The following is a 22185-nucleotide window of genomic DNA, read 5'->3' as shown; positions in this document are numbered from 1 at the left end:
TATGATTTTGTTCTAGAAATTCAGATTATGACTGTATATCAGTTCATATTGTTCCTGCATGCTGTTTCTGTTGGTAGAGAGATCCATTTGAAATGAACATCATCTTGTACTCCTCTTGTTCTGAGGAGCAGAGGTTGTAAGGAGAGCGATACAGGGAAAAATTCCTGTCTTTTCTGCTAAATCTACTTAGACAAAAGTTTGTGCAAAAGTTTCTTTAACTGAGCATCTTGAAAATGCAAACAACAAAGCCATTGGGAATGAAAGTGGTTTTAAAAGAGATTGCATCCATTTTTTGGTACAGTTGGATCTCTATGGGCATCATGGTCTCGCTTTTTAAAACATCTGTTTTAAAATGTATGTGATGCTGAAACTAGTATTGACACTAATAATTTCAGATTATGAGTGGTTATTGCCGTCGGTGCCTTGTGACAGTCTATGACTTGATTTTAATGTAATTTAAAGAGACCCAGAGAAGAGGGATCATCCTGGGGTAAAGGTACAGGCTTCCTTTGAGATTCTGTTTTTTCCCACCTTCAGATTGTGATAGTGTTATCTTTCTGGTTCCCCAGCCTATTCTGGATGAGTTAATTAGGCATGCAAGGTTCTCAGAGTAGTAATCTGTGTTTTATAGAAACGTATGCAGTAAGTAGTATTGCAGATGACTGTCTCAAAAGACGTTCAGGTGAAAACATAGATCCTGTTCCTATATTCTGAGGATCTAGAAGAGTAACTCTTGCCTGCTATGAAGTGCAGCTGGTCAGAGCTAAAAGTGACTATGACAGATAGGGAAGTGTCCATTTAATAGTGGACGCTCAACAGCAAATTGCTTGGGATTTCTGTTGTACTTTTTCGACTGTGATTGAAGATTTTATGTTTGAGGGGTTTTTTACTTCATGCAGGCAGGGTTGGCTTGTATCCGAAGGATAGTTCTTGGAATATTCCTTTGCTGAAAGTAGCCCAGTCATCATACTGCTCTGCATCCGGCATAATTTCAGAAAGGGTATTCTCTAGGAAAACTAAACAAATCTTTACATTTCCAGGAATATAAATGTATTCAGCAGAAAGAAAACCATTCTTTACTCATCTGTGACTGATTGGCTTTTCTTTAAGGTAGTTCCGAGAAGTCTTGGAAGCCTACAACAATTTTACCATAAGGCTGTGCTTGCCAAATAGTTGTAGCTTTATCTGTCAGAGGCTGGAGGGGGAAAAAAACCAAACAAACCAAACAAAAAAGAGGATTGGGGTTTTTTGAAAACCATGAGTGATTAATGTGTAGTTGGCAAAATGTAAATACCTCTTTAATAACAATACTGTGATTAAGGCTTTAAGAAACAAATCTCCTCCTTTCTAAAAGTGCAGTTCTATCACTTCATCCAAGGCATGTCATTCTTCTTTGGAAGCTGTCACTTTAAAGTGTAATGTCTGTGGGAGTGATTAATGCCTCGATGTATTTTTAATCTTCATGATATTTGCAATTAAATGCTAAATTGCAAAAACACTACAATAAAAATGGTTGTTCTCATTATTTTATGGAAGGGATGCAGAGGGGAAAAAACATCCCAGAACAGAAAGAGTCAAAATAGGACTACATCTTTCTCCTACAGGTCATTAAACCAGGCTTTCACGTGTCTCAGAACAATCCAGATATTCTGATCTCTTCCCTAATGGCAACTTATTATTACCTTAGTCATTGGAGGAGGTTTACAAATAGTCTTTGAGAGAATAAGCAGAACCTCTATTTCTTCTCTCTTGTAGGTGAGCATCTTAATTGTTTGGTTACAAGTCATGCTTCTGTCTGTCTAGTCCCATTAATCATGAATTCTTCCCTTGCACAGAGTTTCAGTAGATGGCAGGAAGACTCTCTGTCCATGAATGCTCTCTAGTTGGATGAGTAGGCAGTTCTTCATAGAGTCTGTACTGTGTGTGGCTGTGGGGGGTGAGGGTGTTAAATCTCTAAGGTTTGAGAATTGGCATAGGACTATTATCCTGGATGAATACCTCTTGGCTTGAAAGATTTGGCTTTAGAGTTGGAATTTTTTTTTTTTTAAGACTGGCTTTTGCAGTGAGGTGCTCAGTTATGTTAGCGTTTGCTCAAATTGGGTCCATTAGGAGTCTGATGCTTTTGAAAACTGGATTTATGTGTAGTGCCGGATTTGTGACCTTGCTGGTATGGAAGCTTTTTTAACCATCCACATGTCTGCAGCTTTTGGTGCCTGAACTTGGTGGGCCTGTCAAGGGGTTTTATGGTGCCTGTGAGGGTTTTCGTCTTGGATTTAGGCTTGTAATTCTGCATCATTCTGCTTGTGAATTTGGGCCCACGTGCCTTAATATGTTTCTGTCATTCTTGCCTGAATGTCAGACTGGCCTTTGCATAACCTTTAGGGCAAGGAAGTGACAAGTCAAGGAAATCCTCTGTAAGCCATAGTCATACTGCTGGTAAACAATTGTGATGCGCATTTAGAAAAAAACCAACAAAACCTTAATTCCACTGTAGTGCAAAACCTTACCTCTGATCCCTCCAACCTTGATGTAAGCTGTAGGTGAACATGCAGTAGCTGAAGAGATCCTCCTTAGAATTGTGCATTTAGAATCCTTTGTGAAGGCAGTATGTTCAGGTGAGTTTCTGCAGCACCTCTCTGCCTGTGAGAGAGGCTTCAGGGTTCTTCAGATCCCTCCATATGGTATTTCCTATGTGGTCCATTTTGCAGTTTCATTCTTTTTTACAGCAGTACAAAAAATGGAAGGTCATTTACTCCTATGGAACTGGGATATCAAGCATAGTGTTTCTGGAAGTACACAAATGCCTTTCTGAACTCCCCTTCCCTGCTGTGGACGCTGAGCACACACAATTAACGTGTTTTCTTTAGGAAGCCAGTTTCTTGTATGCAATGTAGTTGCACTGTCTTTGCAACAAAACTGGCAGGGTGATATTTGTGGTGCAGCTGGCGACTCATTTTTTCATCAATTCCTGCTTCACCAACTAAGCCCAGATGTTTCCTGCCACTGCGTAAACAATACGTTACCTTATTTGTACGGGTTTTTGTAGCCCAGAAAAATAACAGATTGTAAGTATAGCTGAGTAATGTGTAACTTGAGAATTCTGTACCTGTAGTTGCCAGATGGTCATCATTCACTGAAAAAAAAAAAGGGAGTTTTTCCATTAATGTTATCACAAATAATTCTAAAATCCTAACCAGAGGGTAAATAACTTGAATTCAACTTAGTGCTCAACACTGTATCCCTTTTCCCACAGAGCATTTACTTTATCTAATTAACGTAAAATCCACAATGTTTTTTAAATTCAGTTGGATTTTATTGATTATCTGTTCTAATATAAAGCTTCCTTATCTTTTCCCTAGAAGACGACAGAGGTTTTATGATACCACCACAGAAATCACAGTGCCCTTCTCCAGTTTGTTTGATAGTCTGTCATGGATTCATTTGAGTTACTCTTTGAATTATTCAGCGGCACTCAGTAGTTAAAAACAGTTCAGTAGCTTTGCCATCCCCTAAAGGGTGGAACAGCAACTGCCTTACCGCGTCCTCACTCGTGTCCTCCCCGCTCCTCTTTCCTGGGTATGTTTCCTTTCTTCTCTTGCCTGGAAGGTGCCTGTGACTGTAGCAGCGTTTTTTGTTTTCTTGTTTCTGTAACACCTCATCGTCTGCTTGAGATCAATAAGTAATAATCATGAAAATGTATGTGCAAAGCCTGAATCTAGGCAAAATACTTCATTAGCTGCTACTTGAGACCTGAAGCGAAGCTTACAGAACTGAGGACGCCTCAGAAGCTTTCTATATGCATGTTAATAGTGCATATGGGCTACTCCTTCTTAAGACCCAGTGTAATTTGGATCCCTAGGTTAAGCCTTGTCTCTTAAAGAGCAATTGCAGGATGATTATCTGGCGACATTCTGGATCTGTTTCCTGTGTTGCTTATTGTTGCAGAGTCCCTTACATAACTGCTCCGCATTAACCTTGTTTGTCTTGACGACCCGAAGTTGTCAACTCTGTCGTGTAGCCTGGCTTCGCATTGTGGCTTCTCAGTTTTTCACTTTAAACTACATTCTGTGTCCTAGTTGAAAGTTAAAAGGAAAATCAGTGTTCTGATAGTCTTCGTGTAATCACTTAAACCCTGAACAGTTTCAGAAGATTTTTTTTGCAAGTAGAAAATAAATTGGGCAGATGAATCTTTTTGTGAACACAGAGAAACAGCTGATGCATGTTTACTGTGCTATTTTATACTACGTTTTGTCTTCCTTAAAACTTTTTTCCATACAAAGAGTGTAATAAATGATCTTTGTTTGCTTAGTGGGGCATTTGGTTACATTGCTTAGGTACCTTTTGTGTCTGCATCACAATATATACATATTTAGAGAGAGAATTCACATGCGCACACGTACCTGCTACCTTTAATGTCGGGCTGTTGTGGCACCTCTTTGGAGTGGTTCAGCTAGTGCCTGTAGTGGCCAGTCTTTCTAGTGCCTGTAGTGGCCAGTCTTTTTACTCGTCAGCCTGCAGTTTCCAGTTCATGTGGTTTAGGTCTACAGGACTCCTTTCTTCCTCTTGCCATTTTTTCAGTATCCCTAATAAACAAGTCCGGAGCTCTTGTTCATCTAATCTGTGTGTTGTGTCAAAGTATAGTTCAGAGAATTCTTGTACGTTTTGTTTATGTAATACAGTGTGGGGATAATGATCAGATAAGTATATCTGTTCATTTACTGGTCAGATAATTCCAGGTGTGCACTGGAATAGTCTAGTCCTTTTTTATCGAATTACTGTATTTTCCTACTTTTTTAACAGTCTCATGGAATTTCATCAGAACTCCTCCCATACTCTTAAACTGTGTTCTAGTCACTTTGTGTGTGTGTGTGTATATATATCACGTCTGTAACTTATTTAGATAATTTGTGATTAACGTACTTGTTTTAAATTCCTTCTGATGATGACCTCATGTACTGTCATATGACACTGTAATGTTCTCTCTTTTCTTATTTTCCAGCTGTATGGGGAAACTTTGTGAATATGAGGTAATGTATATAATTTTTGTATTGCATATCCTTATCTGAAACAAAATTAACTTACCTTTTCCATCAACATGTATCACTGTATATCAAGTAGGGAGAAAATAGAACAGCAGCTCACACTGTTGTTTGGATGGTTGCTAAGCAGCTGATACCACTTTTTAAATACAAGGTGTTCAGTCTCAAAAAGGGTTGTATGTCTGCTGCAAATCTTGCCCAGGATCTTACTCTCACTTCAGCATCTGCCTTTCTTTACACAAATTCATCTTCTGATTTTGGAGATGTTTTCAGGCAAGTTGATTGGCATAGCTGGGCACATAGGCTTGGATTCTGCTTTTCCTCAGCACAGATCTGACCATATCTCAGTGACAATATAGGTTTAAACACTGAAGAACAGCAGATCCTCCACTGCTTGCCATAATTATGTTTCTGTACCTAGAATTAGAAATGTGGTTTTGAGGGGTTTTCCTCCTCCACAATTAATTGGGAGAGAATCTGATGGTTTAACTGCTGAAAAACAAAAAAATCCTGCACTGCCTCCCAGAATTTTTGCCCTTAGAAATAGGAAAGAATAGTATACACATGCAAAACATGCAGATTTTCACAGCATTTCTGCTTGCATGTGAGTGTTTGTCCTCTGGGGAAATTCACCAGCAAGACACAACTGAAAAAGAAGGTGAAGAGAATATGTGGACAGTCTGTTCCCTACAACAAAGTCTTAGTGCATAGAGGACAAAATATTTCACCATGTTGTTTTGCTAGTAAAGGGTTTTGGTACTCTGTTGCCGTGCTTAGCAGCACAGAGTAAAGAATGTTTGAGGCAAAGTGAGAAAATTAATGAATTTTCTATGGGCTCTGCTTCACCCAGGACAGCTTACCCTGGGATCTGTTCCTGTCCCAAGCTGTCCACTTTACTTCTCTTGGAGTTTCCCACCCTTCCTACAAAGCGTTCAGCTGTTACGCAAACAGTTGCTGAGCTGCTGCGGCTTGCAGATGGAAATATTTAGATTACCGTGTTATTGTGACCAGCAAACTATGGCCGCTTAGCAGCTGTTACATGAGCAGCTGAGCGTTTCCAAAGGAAGGACAAAAACCTCAGAGAGGGGTTTGAGGGCAGGTGGGTGTGGGATCCAGTGTGTTCATTCCCTGATAAGCTGTCTTTATAAATTCTACCATTAGCTGCATCTGACTTCTTATTTGAGGTGTCCATTATAGAGCTATCGAGGGGGAAAACTTTATTTCTGAAGGTCTGATGTTGGTCCTCAGCCAATAAGATTGTCTTTGTTAGGAGGAAGAGCTCATTAAAAACTGAACTTCAGAGTGCCGGTCCTTAAGTTCCAGGATTTGTGAACAAACAATAGTAGGAACCATTTTTGAGGGAACCTTTTTATATTCTAAGTTGTTTTCCAAATTTTCCTAGCTCATGTAGCAGAGAGGAAAGGCTATGTATTCCACAGATTGTTCGCATAGCTTTTTGTAGATTTCTTTTCTTTGGGATAACATTTGAAAAATTCAAAAGAATTACTTAATATTGCTTCCTTGTAGTAAATTCATACTATGTTAACTGGAGGGTTTTTATTTGCCACTATTACAATAAATTACAATTTGTTTTGAAAAGATGGTTCAGGGTCTGTGTGTCTTAGTCTAGGAATTTACTGTACTCGTTACTGACAGGACAAAATGAATCTGGTCAATACGATTTTTGCCTCAGTAATAGACTGAACTGACTTTTTAGTCAGAGAGTTTTACAGAGGGATATGAAGGGAATCATTGCTCTAACTTCTAACAGCGTGGCATATGCACATCTACTTAACAAAGGATCTTCTGTTTCCCCTAGGTGTAATGACTTCAGGTCCCAAGTAAAGCAGCTCTGTTTTATTTGAAAGAACTCCATTTTATGTTGGATACCCATGAATCCTCTAGTATGCAAAAAATTACTACTGTAAGATAAATAATTCCCCTTTCAGAAGGTTTAATTGAAAAAAAAAATTATGCAAACTTCAGGAAAATTGCATAGACTAGATGCAAGAGGTAAAATTTAAAAATACATATTCTACACTTGTAGAAGTTTACTCAAAGAATGAACACAACTAATTGAGATACTTTACACAATTAGATGCTAAATAAGACCATGGAGATTTATGCAAGACACCAGCTTCTTAGACAGAACTCTGTTTTCAGTAGTTACCTTGACATCCTTCAGTGCTTGGCTTCATTTCAAACAAGTAACATTTATGTGCTAACTCAGTATTGCCCATCAGATGGTCACTTAAGACAAGTTTTGGTATAGGGTTTTCTTCCTTGTTTTTGTAGAAGTTCAAAGGCAAAGCTAGACATGTTTGCCCTTCTCTCTTTTTGATGGAAATTACAGTTACAGTTGTGGCATTAAGGGAAATGTTTTGTTAGCATACTTGTAGCATACAGTAAAGAGACCCTCAAAAAGACATCTTAAGCATTTTCATAGTAATGCTACACTCAAAAACATTTCTGCTGACCCTACCTTAGTGCAGTGGTTAGACACTTTTCTACAGTGAAGTTAATTTTCTCTGTAAAATGAATGTCATCTTAATTGTTACTACTCTTTCCTGGGGGCTTGGTTCAGTTTCTGCCAAACTTGGTGACAAGACTAGCTGATTTCAATGGGAGTTGGGCCATCTGCTTTCATTTTCTCTGAGTATGTCTTTGAAATAATACTAACTTGGGATGCTTTGAAGATACTATTTTAACAGGAGGAGCATGATGCAGGTGCAGTGGAACAACTATTGCTTAGGTATGGATTATGTTTTTTCTTTTCTTGCCAACAGGTCTCTTCAAGAAAATGGGGATCAGAAGGTGGAAAGTAAAATAGAGGAGGTTAGTTTGCTAACAGTTGTAGTCTGTTTTGTTTTGAGGACTCCATTTCACTCATTTTGTATTGAAAGGATGTATTTAGTTCTATCTCATTACTCTCCATTCCACTAAAAACATTCAAAGCATTGGATTTGCGTCTACATAAGTTTTTGAACTGTTCTTCACTATAGTGGAGTTTCTGACATAGATCTATGACTCATCTTTTTACTTTTTTTTCCTCTAAACCCTTCTTGAAAGTAATAGCTCTACTGTGTCATTCACTGCAGAGACTGTGGTAGAGTCCTCCTGGGAACTGTTTTTTGTTACTGGATGAAGGATATACACGAATTCTTTCCTCTGTCACCCTTACAAAATGTTAAGTATATGTAAGTTTCATTAGAAATGTGAAACCTCCCAAAAATGCTTTGCTTTGTTCTTAACTAATGAACAAAGGTAGCAGTGTTTGTGGTTGGGGATGGTGTGCAGTACCAATGCTTTAAGCACAAGTCCTGGCAATTTCTGGAGTAAATGTGGGTCTTGAACACACTAGTGGTTCTGAACTTCTGTACCAATACCTCTGATTTTCCATTTCAACCTCAGTTTGTTGTGAATTACTAAGAATGTGTGCAACAGGTCTTTCTCCAGATGCTTTTAGACTTCCAGTCTGATAACAATAAAACAAAGAATTTAATAGATACAAAAGTCTTTGAGGTCAATACCCCCTCCCCTTGTGTGGGTGTGTGTGACAGTACTAATGTAGTCTGGTCTGCCTAGTGTCTTGTATTCCAACAGGTTTATATAGCAGTCGTTCCTCTGGAAACAGCGAGAAGCCCACTGAAATTGCTTAAAATCAATGGAAAGATTGTGTTCTTAGTTTCTTAGTTTGTCTTTTGCATTCCTCTCTCTCTTCCCCCTGCCCCCCCCCCTTTTTTTTTTTTTAATTCTGGTAAGCATTGCAACAAGCATTCTGAAAATCCCAGTTGTTTAAGAATGGTCAAATGCTTGAAATTCAATGGGTAGATCAGAGTTACTGTAAGGTCTGAGAAGTTGAGCATTTCTGGATCTTGTTTTTAAACCTTTAGTTATACAGTACCTTGACCCATCAGAATAAGTATAACTGTTTCAAGAACTACTTGCTGCTCCACAGAGCTAGATATTTAATGAATATAAATGACAATACTGTATTTCTTCTTAACGTGAATATACAGCTTATTTCAGTTCATGAAGTTCCTGAATTGTCTAGCTCTAACCAGCAATATTTGTAGAAAACGAATTAATGGTAGTTGGTGATGTGTTGCTATATAATACCATTTCAAGTGATAACCCTCTGATAGCTTTCAACTTATGTATGGTCCTAGACGGTAAATTTTGTGACAAGGTTTTAGTAAACTTAAAAACAAGAGTTCGGGGACTTGCTGAAATTTGGCAGGACTGTTAGAAATTTGGGTCCTGTGATGAAGAACCTGAAACTGATGCCGACTTAAGTGATTCTCTCTTTCAAAGCAGTGAAAATGCAAACAGAAATCTTGGTAGGTGAACTGTGTTTTCTAACAAATTTCGTTTTAATATTTTTTTAAAAGCCCAGATATACCCTCGAATCCTGATGTAACGTGTATCTTAGATTTTTAAATATGATGTTTCTTTAAATTCACATACCATGTTCTGAGAGAATTATAGCCTTTGCAGTGGAGCTAATGCCTCTGTGTCTGTGTATTCTTATGTATGTGTATCTGTTGTCCATTTAAATAGTTGAGGTTTTACTGACTGTGCTATTGTGCTGTTGCTCAGTATAGATTGCCTGTGACAACCTCAGACAAGTCACTTGTGACTTCGCTTTGCCAAATAGGAATCGTAATATTGGATGCACTTATCAACAAGGCTATGGTACTCATATATGGTATTGAGGTGTTTTGTTTTCAGTGGTAAGCTAAGGGATTTCACACTGTACAAGGTGATTTGATTTTTGGTGAAAAAGGTTCTAGGATTTTTTGACATAAAGGATGCTTTAAAATGCAAGTTTCTTGAAGTGTCTTTAGTGAAGCTCTTCATAGGAGACTCTTTGCCGTGATTTTTGCTCTAAAGTAACTTCCTATATGCATGTTTTTTGATGTGAATCTTGTTCTGTTCTTCAAAGATTAAATATTATTCCTTTATTTTAGGCTATTGCACCTCTAAGGGAGAAAATCAAAGATTTAGAAAAAAGGTAGGTCTTTTTTACTAAATTTGGGAAGCAGTTAAAAAGCACAATTCCGTTTTGTTCCAGTCAATTCTGTAGTTGTAGGCTTGAGATACATGTTTTGCATATACCCTCAGTACCTGTGGATTTTTATCATATCTAAGTGAGGATGGGGCCTTGAGTGCTGAAAGACATTAATGCTTAAGGTATTCAGGTCGATTAATCCCACTAAAGTAAACTGGGAGTGCTGGGGTTTTGTAAAGTTCAAATCCTGTGGAGGAATTTGCTGATTTGAGTCCAGCTGGTGAACGGATTGCCATGGTTTAGTAAGTCCAACCCAGGCGTGTGCTAAAACATACTGGTTTCAACTTCAAGAGACTGATTTTCAGTTTTACCTCACATTTCCCACACGTGTGATCAGTTACCATGGTTCAGCTAATGTACAGTGATTTGCTTGTGAATCTTCATCTGTGCATGTGCTTTGGATGAGCCCAGCTCACTCGCTTCTCTCAGGATTTGTAAGGGAATGTGATATCTTGGATTAAACTGGAGATGCGATTGAGGAAAAGCAGGCAAGCTTTTTGATGAGCTGCAGATATTTAATATGTGCTGTAGTTCCACAAGCACCTTAAATTGACATAGTTGTTAAAAAAAAAAAAAATCTAAGCCTGATCCATTTCCCCCTGGCTGCTTGTGTCCACCCTGCAGCATTTTTTCCTCACTTTTATGCCAGCAGAACCACTTGAGAGCTGATAGTAAGCTGGATGGGGAAACCAGGCATTTCAGCCTCTCTTTGCAAATAACTCCCTCTCTCCCCAGCCTTGTTGCCTTTCCACCAGATCACTTCTCCCATCTGAGTGCCCTCATGGGCAGATGCTTTTCATCACAAAATAAGCTCTGGAATACAGGTGGGGGTTGTCAGCTCTAAGGACGCTGCTGCTTTTGACAGTGATACAGTTTCACAGGTGGCACTGTTACGTCCCAAGTAAACAGCTAGCCGAGAATGCTGCATTACAAAGGGCCAAGTCTGGACTTACCCAAGTGGTACCAGTAAGCCTGGATGGTTAGGTATGGCATACTGGTGGCTGTGTGCTGTTCCTCTGGAGAGGTGGGCAGAATCCCATTGCTCTTGGCCAGAGGTATGCTCGATACCCACAGTGTTTTGAGTTTTGTCTTGCCAGTGAGCAGTTGCCCCCCCTCCTCCTGCCCCTCCTGTGCTGTAAAAAAAAAAAGTTGTCAGTTCTGTTTTTTTACAATTGATTTGAAAGATTCAGTGACCTGCCACATGCAATTTATTTCAGTGAGAATACTGATCTGATTGCTCAGCTCTTATGTAAGCGTGAACTTCATGGATCAAACTAGGCGATGTATTGGCAACATGAAACAAATTGCAGACTGAGTCACCTGTAGTAGTTGCATGTGATACTGCCATACCAGTTGTAATGGTCAAATTATAGAGTAAAGATTTTATGTTCAGATGAAATTTTTGATGTCCTGCCTCTGTTCAATTGACTTACTTAATCTTTCTTGAATTTTATATCTATGTGAAGAGATAGTAAATAACTACTCACTGTCAGATGCCTGAAGGCTGATCCTGCTTGCAAAACTTACTCTCTAGTGTCAATGTGTTTTTTTACCTCATAAGCTGATAAAATCTGAAAGCAAGCCATCGTCATGCTTTTGGGAAGCAGGAAAGACAAGAATTCCTTAATGCTGGTCTCATGACAAGAGATTGTTTAACTGAAGCTAAAGTTGTAAAGTTTTTATTAATAATTTGCACAGCAAAAGCATTGCCGTGTAGTGATCAAAGCAAGCATTAGGTCAGGACAAACTCAACGTTGTTGCCAAAAGATGAACATTCAGCTGGATCAGTTCCAGACTCCTGCTCACTGCCTCTATGCTAGTACTGGTGTAATGGAAAGAGCAAAAATGGTTAGGAGGTCCCTTTGGCAGCAGTATTACTCCGTGCTGGATTAATGTGACCTTAAGATAGTGGTCTTAAAAATGAAGGAGACTGACTTTTACTGTGCATCAAGTTATTTGGCACTTTTTTTAAACTCCATAAGCCTCTTGTTATTGGTGGATTTGCCTTTCTGTCACAGGAAGGCTGTGTTTTACATGTCTGCATTAGACTTAAGCACTGCTGTTTCTCGTTGCTTCTCCACTTAAATCAAAGAAATAGGGTTACTGTTAGTGACCCATGTGATGATATAAGGCGAGTGTGGGTAGCTGCTTATTTCAGTCTTCCAGTATGGGTAACATTGGAAGATTCCGCTGCCATGTTTCCCCTATCCAGAAAACTAAAAATAGCTTTCACTCTGGGATGAAAAGTTGACACAAGTACAGAAGCATCTGTGCGTTGCTTCTGAAGAATTGCTGTTGAGCCAGTACTGTAGGTTAGAAGCAGAGGAGGTGCTTCAAGATCAGGGGTGTAGGGTCAGTTCTGTCAGAGTCTATTTGTGAGTAGATGAAAATGTAATCTCAGCGTGAAGTCTTGGCATATATACCTCCTGTGTGCTACATCCAATTGCATCTCTAGCATATGGACTTACTGGAGGAGAAGAGTAACCATAGTTTGATTTCTGTCCAGTGTCACACCGATATTTAGTTAAGAAAAACCTGAGCTATTAAAATATTGCCAAGACTACAATGCTAGTTACTGAAATAAATAAATTAAAATAAAATTCACACCGTCTTTCACACCTTTCTTCGGAGGAGTTTGTTGCTGTGTGCAGAATGCATGCCAGTGGGGGAGAAAGAAGTGATAGAATTCCACGTCCATGAAATCATCTAAAGTTCTGAGCATCAATTTTGAGCTTGAGAGAGCACCTAAGATTTGTATGTCAGATAATTTTATTTTAGGATGTTTTAGTTTTGATTAAGTTCCTGTAAAGAAGAATGTGCAAAAAAATTAAAGTGGAAGTAAATGAAGACCGTCAAAACAATGGTAGTCTAGCTATTTCTGAGAAGAAAATGAGGATTAGCTTTCATACTGATTAAGCTCTCTGGTAAAAATTGTTGAAGTATCTTAAAAAGTTTCTTTGATATTCTGATTGTAAACTTTACATTGATTACTGTGAAACTTTAAGGAGAATTAAAACTTTGTTGTAAACTTCACATTGAAATTTTAAGGAGAAATGTTTGAAGTCAATGTGGTAAGTCAAAATTCTTTTCCAGAACTTTGAAGGTTGTTTGCTTTTTAAAACTTAATTAAAAAAAAAGTAGTCCAATCCCTGCTCGTGTTTTATTGTCTTGTGATGTCATGCCTGGCACCCATTCTGCTCTCAAAAGATAGAAGTCAAGTGATTCATTCTAGAAAATCAGTTAGGCAGAAACTTTAAGAGCACTTTTTGCAGATCAATTTTGATATTTCTCACAGTGCTTTTACAAAGCATAGGCATTTTCTGATGTTGGCCCAGATCCCCCTTTATTAAAAAAGGGCTAAACATACCCATAGCAGAACTTTAAGAATGGGAGGTTGTCAGAGTAGTTTTTCATATTTCAAAGACAGATACGTGAAAGAAACTTACATAGCTTTTCTTCTTTGTTTTGAAATACTCTGTAGTTTCACCCAGAAATACCCACCGGTGAAATTTTTATCAGAAAAGGATCGTAAAAGAATCCTGGTAAGTTGGTATTTACTTGGGTTGTTTTTGGGAAATTAAAACCAAAATTGTGGAATGTAATCAGTCTTGTAGGATTAATTAAAGACATGAGCAGGAATAAAGTAAATTACTTGTATGTCATATGTGCTGTACAGGGTTTAGAGTAGTACTTTGCTTACTCTGTGTTGATGTTCTCAAACTCGGTGTATGGATAATACACTTGGACTCTGGTTTGGAGGTTTGGCTTCCCAATTAAGCTGCTGTTCTCTGCTTGTAACATCTCAGGACTGCGTTGCCAAAGGATCTTTCATCTTGTGCTCCCAGATGGCTTGAACTTGCAGAGACTGGAAAACTCTTTAGGCACATCTTGACGGAAAGCTTGTGTGACTGAATTGGCCAAAATCTAGTCATAAGGCTAGAAAAGTAGCTGCTCTGCAGCACTGTTAAGAAGGATCAGTTAATTAGACTGAGGGAATGTTCATCTTTCTGTTATCTTCTATGTTGTTTCTGATATTCTGAAGCATCACAGGTGTGTTAGGGTGGAAGAGGAAGGCAGGTTAAGTCAGGACAAATAGTTGTCCAATGCATTCTTAAACTGAGCAAGTTGTTCTTGAACATCAGCTTTCCAGTTTTGTCTACAAACACTTTTGAAGTTAGCTGTGTCCCAATTTTTGTCTTATTTCTGTCTGTCCTGGGGAAAAAAAAAGTCCCCACATTTTGAAAAGGCAGAGAAAGAACAGCTACTGTTATGTGTAAATATAGAAGTACGAATTTCTGCCTCTGTAGTAGAGAGCAGTGTCTGGGACAAATCCCTGCTAAAGTGCCTAACTTATCTGATGTTCTCCTTTGCTTTGACTCTTCAAAATTTTGAAGAAAAACACTGAAAAGATGCAATTAAAAACAAATTTTGTTTTTACTGCTTTATTAGACAATAGTCTTCCCTGCTACTGCAAAACTTCGTAAAGAATAAGTGTCACCAAATCAGTTTAGTTCTTCAGTGTTACTCTGTCATTTTTATGACAGTCTGAAGAGATAGATATGTAGGTTCCCTGTTCCCTTGTTGAATGTAGAAGGTGCACTGAGGAAAACATGAGAAGCACTTAATTCTGAAAATTCCTAAATTGTGTGCTCATGTGTCCAAGTGTAATAAAGTTACCTTAATGTCATGTTTTTTGTGTAAGCAAGAAGGTACTTTAAATAAAAGTATCGGTGCAAGCTGTTAATAGGCTATGGAGCTCTTAATATTAACTTTTAAACTTTGCCTCTTAAAGATACTGGATATTTTGATGAAGTCTGTTGCTTCAGTAGTGATGGCAAGTAGTTGGAATAGGAGTGTTTTCTGGTGACCTGGAGGTGAATAGCTTTTTGGTGTCCATGTATTTTGTAGAGTTTAAACTACTAAAGAGAAAGATGGCCAAAAGGATCAGTGAGTTGTTCAGTCGTTTCTTCTCTGTCGTGGTTGGGGATAGTTCAGTGGGAAGTCAGATGGGCTTTCACAAGCCTCCTGCCCACGTGGGCAGTTTCTGTTAGAATGTCGCTGTCATAATCCTACAGGAAAAATGTTCTTTTGAGTAGCTCAAGTCAGCTTATTGAGGACTCATGTAGACCTTGCATGACACTTGGAAGCTTCTCGGGAGTAAACACGAGAATCGGCAAGCCAAGTGAACTTTGGTAGATGATTTGCTTCATATTTTGTTGATACTGTGTCTTTTTCTGGAATTCATTCTAAATTCTGATTTTTCTCTGAATGCAGTCTCCACAGTGCTGACCTGATCAGACAACAGTTCTAGCAGTTATTTTTTATTATAATGCATCTATTTGGAGATGATTGCTAGCAGGGGTGGTATTTCAGCTGAGACTAGGTACTCTGGCACTTTCATTCAGAAGAGCTCGAATCTTCGTCCTGTTGTGCATGATTTATCTACTGGCTCAGTTCTCTGAAGTGACTAGGCCACAGGCTTTCATATGCAAGAGAGGGAATTCTGTTAATATTATGGATGATAGCGTTGACATTGGTTCAGTCTGTTGTGTGTGTTTTTTCTGAATTGAATGTGGTAGACCAATTAAAGCACAAAATAAAAAAAATTAAAAAAAAATTTCCATATGGGACATTAGATGTTTTGAATCTGACTGCAGACAGCAGAAATGAACCTGTCTAGCAAATACACAAACTTAAGTGCCTCTAGTGGAGGAAATTATCAGTAATAGTTGTGCCTGTTAGGAGATGCTGAAGTTACCAAGCATATTGGCACTACTAAGTCATTAAATATTTTTATTAATGAAGTCTTATTAAAGAATGCCTAGTTAAGCCCCAGGTGCTGGTACTTCCATTGTGATATGGAAATGATTCACATACAGTATATGATTTTGTAGATTAACATGTCATTGTGATTTGCAGGAAGTCATATTTAGAAATGAAGTATATTGACCTTGCTTTTATGGGTGACTACAGGAAGGTTATACAGAGAGCTTCAGTGATAAATAATCTTAACCTTTTTTAATGTAGCCTCAAGTAATGGTAAAAAAATTAATTTATACAGTTGTTTACTTTTCCAGGGGAAATTCAGCTCCTTTTCCAAGTAGTTCTTTATCTAATACCTATGGAAGTGATATGTTAATAAAGCTAACAGAGACTTATCATAAAAACTACATACAGATTTGAAAACTGGAAACTTCTTTCCAGACAAAGTTGGTTTGTGCTTCTTTTTTTTTCTTTTTTGCTTGCATATAGCATAGAAGAGTGCTGTAAGCAGTGCTTGGTTTGGTTTATGTTTTTTTTCCAAAAGGAAGATGGGGAAGAAGGCACCTTCTTTTACTGCACCAAAGACATATTGCAAGCATTGAGTTTGTCTTCTCTGGAATCCTGGAAATAGAAGTAGCAGCAGGGGATTTCCTTGGGCCTCAGTTGAATGAATAGGTTCAGGTCATCTACAGAAAACTTTTGTCCTGGTCATCACAAAGAGGCAAAACCCTTGGAACATTCAGCAAGGCTGTGGCTCGTTTCCAAGTCAGGATAAGCTTATGGCAGTAGGTTTTCCATGCGTATTATTTTTCCCTTCATAAGTGGCGACACCTGGCAGAGGGTTGTTTTCCCTCAGTTGCTGCCCTTCTTCTTTCCTTGTTCACACCATTCTGCCAGAAACCTGTTCTTCCCTCCTGTCTGTTCTGGGATAGTGGGAACCCTGAGATTATTTCTTTTTTTTTTTTTTTTTCCAAAGAGGGCTTCTAAATCCTCTTTCTCCTTCAGGTTTGTCAAGGAACTGAATCATATATGGAATCTGCTACAAGGAAGCCCTGATAAACCCAAAAGAATACTAGATAGACCAACTAAATGATTCTTTTATTAACTGGTACTTCCAATGTCTCTGACACACTGATGGCGTTGAATTTTTAAGAAGAAAAACAAGTGTGAGAATACAAGAAGTGGACATTCAAGTTTTTACAGAACAGATGTAGTTACATTTGTTTCCTTTTCAGTTTTTGATAGCTTTCTGTTTGCCTTTGTGTCTTTCCTGTTCTTTTTTTTTTTTAAGAAAATTTCTGCTAATCTGGCTTTTTTCAACAGTGGATGGGGAGGGAGTGGGCAGGATAAATGTTTAGGCTTTGACTAGCCCAAAGGGAAAGAACTTCAGGCATCTACATCCTTCTCCACGAAGCACTTTGTCATTGTAGCACATCATCCATTCATTTAGATTCCTGCTTGACAATTTCACCATGTCCTTTTGTTGTTTGGTTAGTTGTCACTGCAGCTGAAGAATGGAGATCAACAGCCAGCTGAATCACTTTCAGAATGTGAATTTGATCATGCAGTCATATAATATAGCTGATGCCACATGGGGCTTTTACAAGTCCATTCTTTGAGAGTGGTGATCTGTCGTGTCTTTGTGTGTTCTTGAAAACAGCTTATGAAGTGCACAGAAAATAATTGCTTCCATAGATATATCTGGATGTGTCACACAACTTGCAGTTCTACTACTTACTGTGTTAACTGCTTCAGTACTGAGTTAGTGATTTGTTTTACTGTTAAAGACTGAGGTGCAGAAAGGGAAAAATAAAGGACTTCCTTGCTTCTACATCTGCAATGGAACAAGAGTACAAGTTTTAAAATATTTTATTTCTGCCTATTTCTTTGCAGTAAAATATCATAAAGTTCGAAGGCAAATGCTGGATGTCGGAGCTAGTGGTATGAGAGGCTGAAAACAGAACGATAGGATGTGGGCTATGGATGCTTTAAAACACAAAAGGAATAATTTTGGTTTTAGCAGATATTTCAGATGAGAGATCTTCAAAGACTTGCTTTCATCTAAGAATATGCTTCCTTCCTTCCCTCTATGAAGGGTGAAAGAATTTGTAGTACTTACACCTAACATATCTTCCACTTAAATCAGACAAAAGCTGGATTTGACATTTCTGGTATTAGAAATCTTCCACAAAAATAACCTGGCAGTCTGTCGTCTCTTTTCTGAGAAATGGGAATCGCAGAGAATTCTCCTCTTACCTTTTTGGGTCTTTTTAGGCTTTGCTGTCGCATAAAAGGGCACAATCCAATTTGAAGGAAAAAAGGAAAAAAATCTAATCTGGAAAAGAGATTTCGTTGATGCAAATGGTTAGCTGAACTTCTAGCCTGACAGTGATGAAACGTGTCAAGCATCTCTCTTGAAATTTTAAATGCTGTAAATATTGGATAAAAAAAATTAAGCATGGAAATGGAGTTGTTTCCCCTGGGGTAAGCAAAGACCTGAAAGCTACTGTTCTTCTGTCTTCATGTTTGTAGACTTTTTCTGGTGTTTCTGTAAAAAGAAAAAGAAATTTATACCAACTGTCCTAACGCAGATAACTGGAGGAGCAGGGTTTGTGGGTTCTCATCTTACTGACAAACTAATGATGGATGGCCATGAGGTTACAGTTGTGGACAACTTCTTTACGGGCAGGAAAAGAAATGTGGAGCACTGGATTGGTCATGAGAACTTCGAACTGATAAATCACGATGTCGTTGAGCCCCTGTACATTGAAGGTGAGTAGTCTTTGCTTTGGTATCTGCACTTTGTTGTGCTTTACCCTTGTAAGTATGTATGTCTAAAGAAATTAAATTTGGGCACTGACTTCTGGTTTGGTCTATCTAATACCTGTATGCTTTGTTTATTATTAGCCTAATTTCTGCGACCAGTGTGGAGTGAGAGGTTCAGAGCATTTTTGTCTTTGAAATCAGTTCTTCCTTTCTGAGTGGACAGGAGGAAGGAAATCTTAAAAACTTCCTATTGTGACTGATTTTGTGAGAAGACAAGGTGGCAGTGGGTCAGTCTATCTGTCCCATCTATGGTCTCACATCCCTGTGTGCCTGCGGAGGCTTACGACGCACACAGAGTCTGTGGTCTAGATACGTCATGAACTGGGAAGTTTAATTCAGGGCTGCAGTTACACCAGACGGCACACATGTGTATGGTCGGTTGAGAGGAGAATAAACTCTTTCAGAGGGCAAGTCAGCTCACTTTCCTTAATTGCCTTATGTGTCTTCTGTGGAAAACATTGCTCTTACTTTAGGTACAAGCAATCCACAGCCCGTAGAATAGGAAAATGGCAGCACTGAATTTCCCAAATAAAAAAAAACAAACCAAAAACAACCAAAAAAACTCCCTAAACAAAGACAGAAACAACAAACCATTCTGCTTCAAAGAAGTGAATGTAACTCAACATCTAAACTGTCATAAGCCTCAAACTATTATGCCAAATTGTAAGACAGCATTAACATAGCCGTATTTGAGAGGTATATGCATTTATAGACTTTTGGGAGTGTATAAGTATATAGTGAATCAATGAAAACGTTACTCGAATTACACTGCAGTTCTGGCGGGTTTGCTCCATCCCTTTAAAACTTTGTAGCAATGTAGTTGTTTCATTTTTTTTAAACAAAAAAATGGATCTGAAGTTGTATTTTTTTATTCTTGCTGAATTCTAATGGATGGAATTTCACAGGGAGAATTTCTAGCAATTGCATCTCTTGTATTATTGCTTGTGATGAATTCCTGACAACACTACTGAAACAGTCTTGCAACACATGCTGCTTCTCTGCTCTGACAATGCACTGGTTCAGTTACTGCCTGTTACTTTACTTCAAACTTCTGCTTCCACTGACAGGATAATGGGACTAGAATCTTATTAATTGACTCCAGGTGCTGGTAGCTTATACCTCAGCCAGTTCAGTTTGTCAGCTTTCCTAATCTTTCCCCTGTGTTACCTTCTTTCTGACTGTTTACACTTGAGACCTTCGCAGAGAATTATCATCGTTGCTAATACCGTTGCGTGGTTACTAGGCACTAATGAATGGGAATTCTGAGATCCTTCAGCTACCTCTCCCATGTTCTATGTAATTAAGTCACCAATTCCCCATGTTGTACTGACAACAAATTATAACATGTTATTCAGTGGGCAGTTTATGGAATGTCTTCTCATCCTCCAGCAGCATAAATTAAAGCTGGCGTGGCTAACTGTTAAAATAAAATTAACTTTGATATACTGGTATAGGAACATGATAAAATTTCATTTCAGTGCAGAGTTTATACCAACATAGGAAAGGGGGGGAAAAAAAAACAGGTGAGGCAATGAGGGATAGTTATTGTAACAGATTAACAAGTTGGTGTATGAATCAATACTTCTTTTCTTAGTCCCAGTTTCTCCTTTTTACTTGTGAATAGAAATGGGAATGACTGTGAAGTCATGACAAAAGAAGGTTCATATCTAAAGAATTCCTGTTTATTTGCTGTCCTCTTTAAACAAGGTCATATAAGGATGTTTGACACTTAAATTCCAGAGAGAGTAATCAGTACTTTATTTCTGAAGAAGACCTCATTTCTGATCTAGAAAGAGTAATGTTTGCACTTTTGATATGGAAAGTGGGTTTAGTCTCAAGATGTATAGCTTTCACTAAATCTCTTGATGCATTTTTTGTGTGTGTGAGTAGGCATCACTGTGAAGTTAAAATCTGCCTTGTCTGAGTCATTATCTTTGATCCATGACATGAAGTGGCACTCAGCATTCTTGCATCTTGATCTGGATTGGCCAGAAACAGTAATAAATCATCTAAACACAAATTTTATTTCTCAGCCCTGGGATACCTGTAGTTAACTGTGGTGCTGAATGCCTTTCTTCTCCACTAGGATTTCCTTTGCTTTAACACTTGGAGAAGATGTCAGTAGAAAACTCACAAGAACATAGCTTTCACTTGGGCTTTTTCAAGCAGAAGAGCAAAGGCCCTAAATTCTTTAATGGAATGAAAGTAGTTTAGGAATCTTGAAAGACAGAAAATAGGGGAAGTCTGAAAAGAAAAATTTTCAAACTTTGCATAATTTTTTTAATTGTAGTTGAATTCTGTGTTTTTTAAAGTACTTGGGATTTTTAAAGATATTTTCATTTCAGCCTAACCCTTATGTTGAGTTTTAATCCACTAATAAATGGGTTTTTTTTGGTACAGAAAGACAATTTTCTGTTCTGAAGAGTGGTGTATAAGGAAAAGAATCTCTTATTACTCTTTTCTGTATTATCAGCAAAAAAGTACAGAAATCTACCTTTGCTTATTTTCTGCCTCTCATTCTCTACGTTCTTTAAGATTACAAGCACCCTAAGACGGTTACTTGAGAGCACTGTGGCTCATGTTCCTGCAAACCTTATTGTAAAGACACGCAAATATTAGTTGGAGAACAAATGAGCATGAATTCTTAATCTGGTGTTACTGTGATCTACCCCACTTCATGGTAATAGATAGAATTGCATTAAAAACTACCAAATGAAATTTTAGATTAAATAAATCAAATTTTTAGATTAAAAAGCCTTTGCATTAGGGTTGACTGTGTGTTTGTAGGAAAAAAAAAGTTTTTAAACACTTCTAAGCCACTGCAGTCTGTATTTCTGCTGTTAATTATTGTTATACTTGAATGTGTGTGTAAAAAAAAAAAACAAACAAACAAAAAAAACCTGACAAAAAACCCAAAAAACGAAACAAAAACACAAAACCAAAACCCAACCCCATAAAAGAACCCCAAACCATACACCTCACCAAAACCCCACAAAAATATAAGCCGATTTCAAGGTGACGTGATAAGATGGCAGTCATACCACAAACTGGATTCCTAAAAAGCAAGTAATACCTCTCAGTCTTCAGTCTCGAGGTCTGGTTATCAACTGCCATTAAGTACACACACCTTCTTGTCCACAGTCGCTACAGCAGTTGAATAAAACTGGAAGAAAATGTCAGACAGGTATGCACAGCCCCTGTCCTTCTCCCACTGGCGTTTCTTCAGCAACCTTTGGAAGCCTTAAAACAATCTTTTATAAGGTAATATGTGCACATTCCCTTTACCCCCCCCAGCCATCTCTTGGATCTGAAAGACGTCCTCCTCAGGTGAACTGTTTCACAGTTCACATGAACACATTTAGGCCTTTGGTTTCTTCTTGGTTGTGTGTGTGGGGGGGTTGTTTGGTTTTGTGTTTTTGTTTTTACCACCCCTTCCACAAATTTGAAACAAAAACAGGCCTCAAAATGCCACAGATTTCCTGTGCT

General features: G+C 38.2%; 1 protein-coding gene across 1 annotated transcript in view; it reads left to right on the top strand.

Moving 5' to 3' along the window:
* Positions 1-4999: 4999 nt before the first annotated feature.
* The window catches only part of UXS1 (UDP-glucuronate decarboxylase 1), a 51046-nt gene continuing 33860 nt past the window's right edge, over positions 5000-22185 (top strand). The window contains exons 1-5 of the mRNA XM_009326250.1: positions 5000-5027; positions 7826-7874; positions 10010-10053; positions 13592-13652; positions 18563-18645. The gene's annotated coding sequence lies outside the window, so the exon portion shown is untranslated. The remainder of the gene's footprint in view (positions 5028-7825; positions 7875-10009; positions 10054-13591; positions 13653-18562; positions 18646-22185) is intronic.

This window comes from Pygoscelis adeliae, unplaced genomic scaffold, assembly GCF_000699105.1.
Source record: "Pygoscelis adeliae isolate BGI_AS28 unplaced genomic scaffold, ASM69910v1 Scaffold156, whole genome shotgun sequence".
NCBI classification, from domain to species: domain Eukaryota; kingdom Metazoa; phylum Chordata; class Aves; order Sphenisciformes; family Spheniscidae; genus Pygoscelis; species Pygoscelis adeliae.
This window is presented reverse-complemented; position numbering and strand designations above follow the sequence as displayed.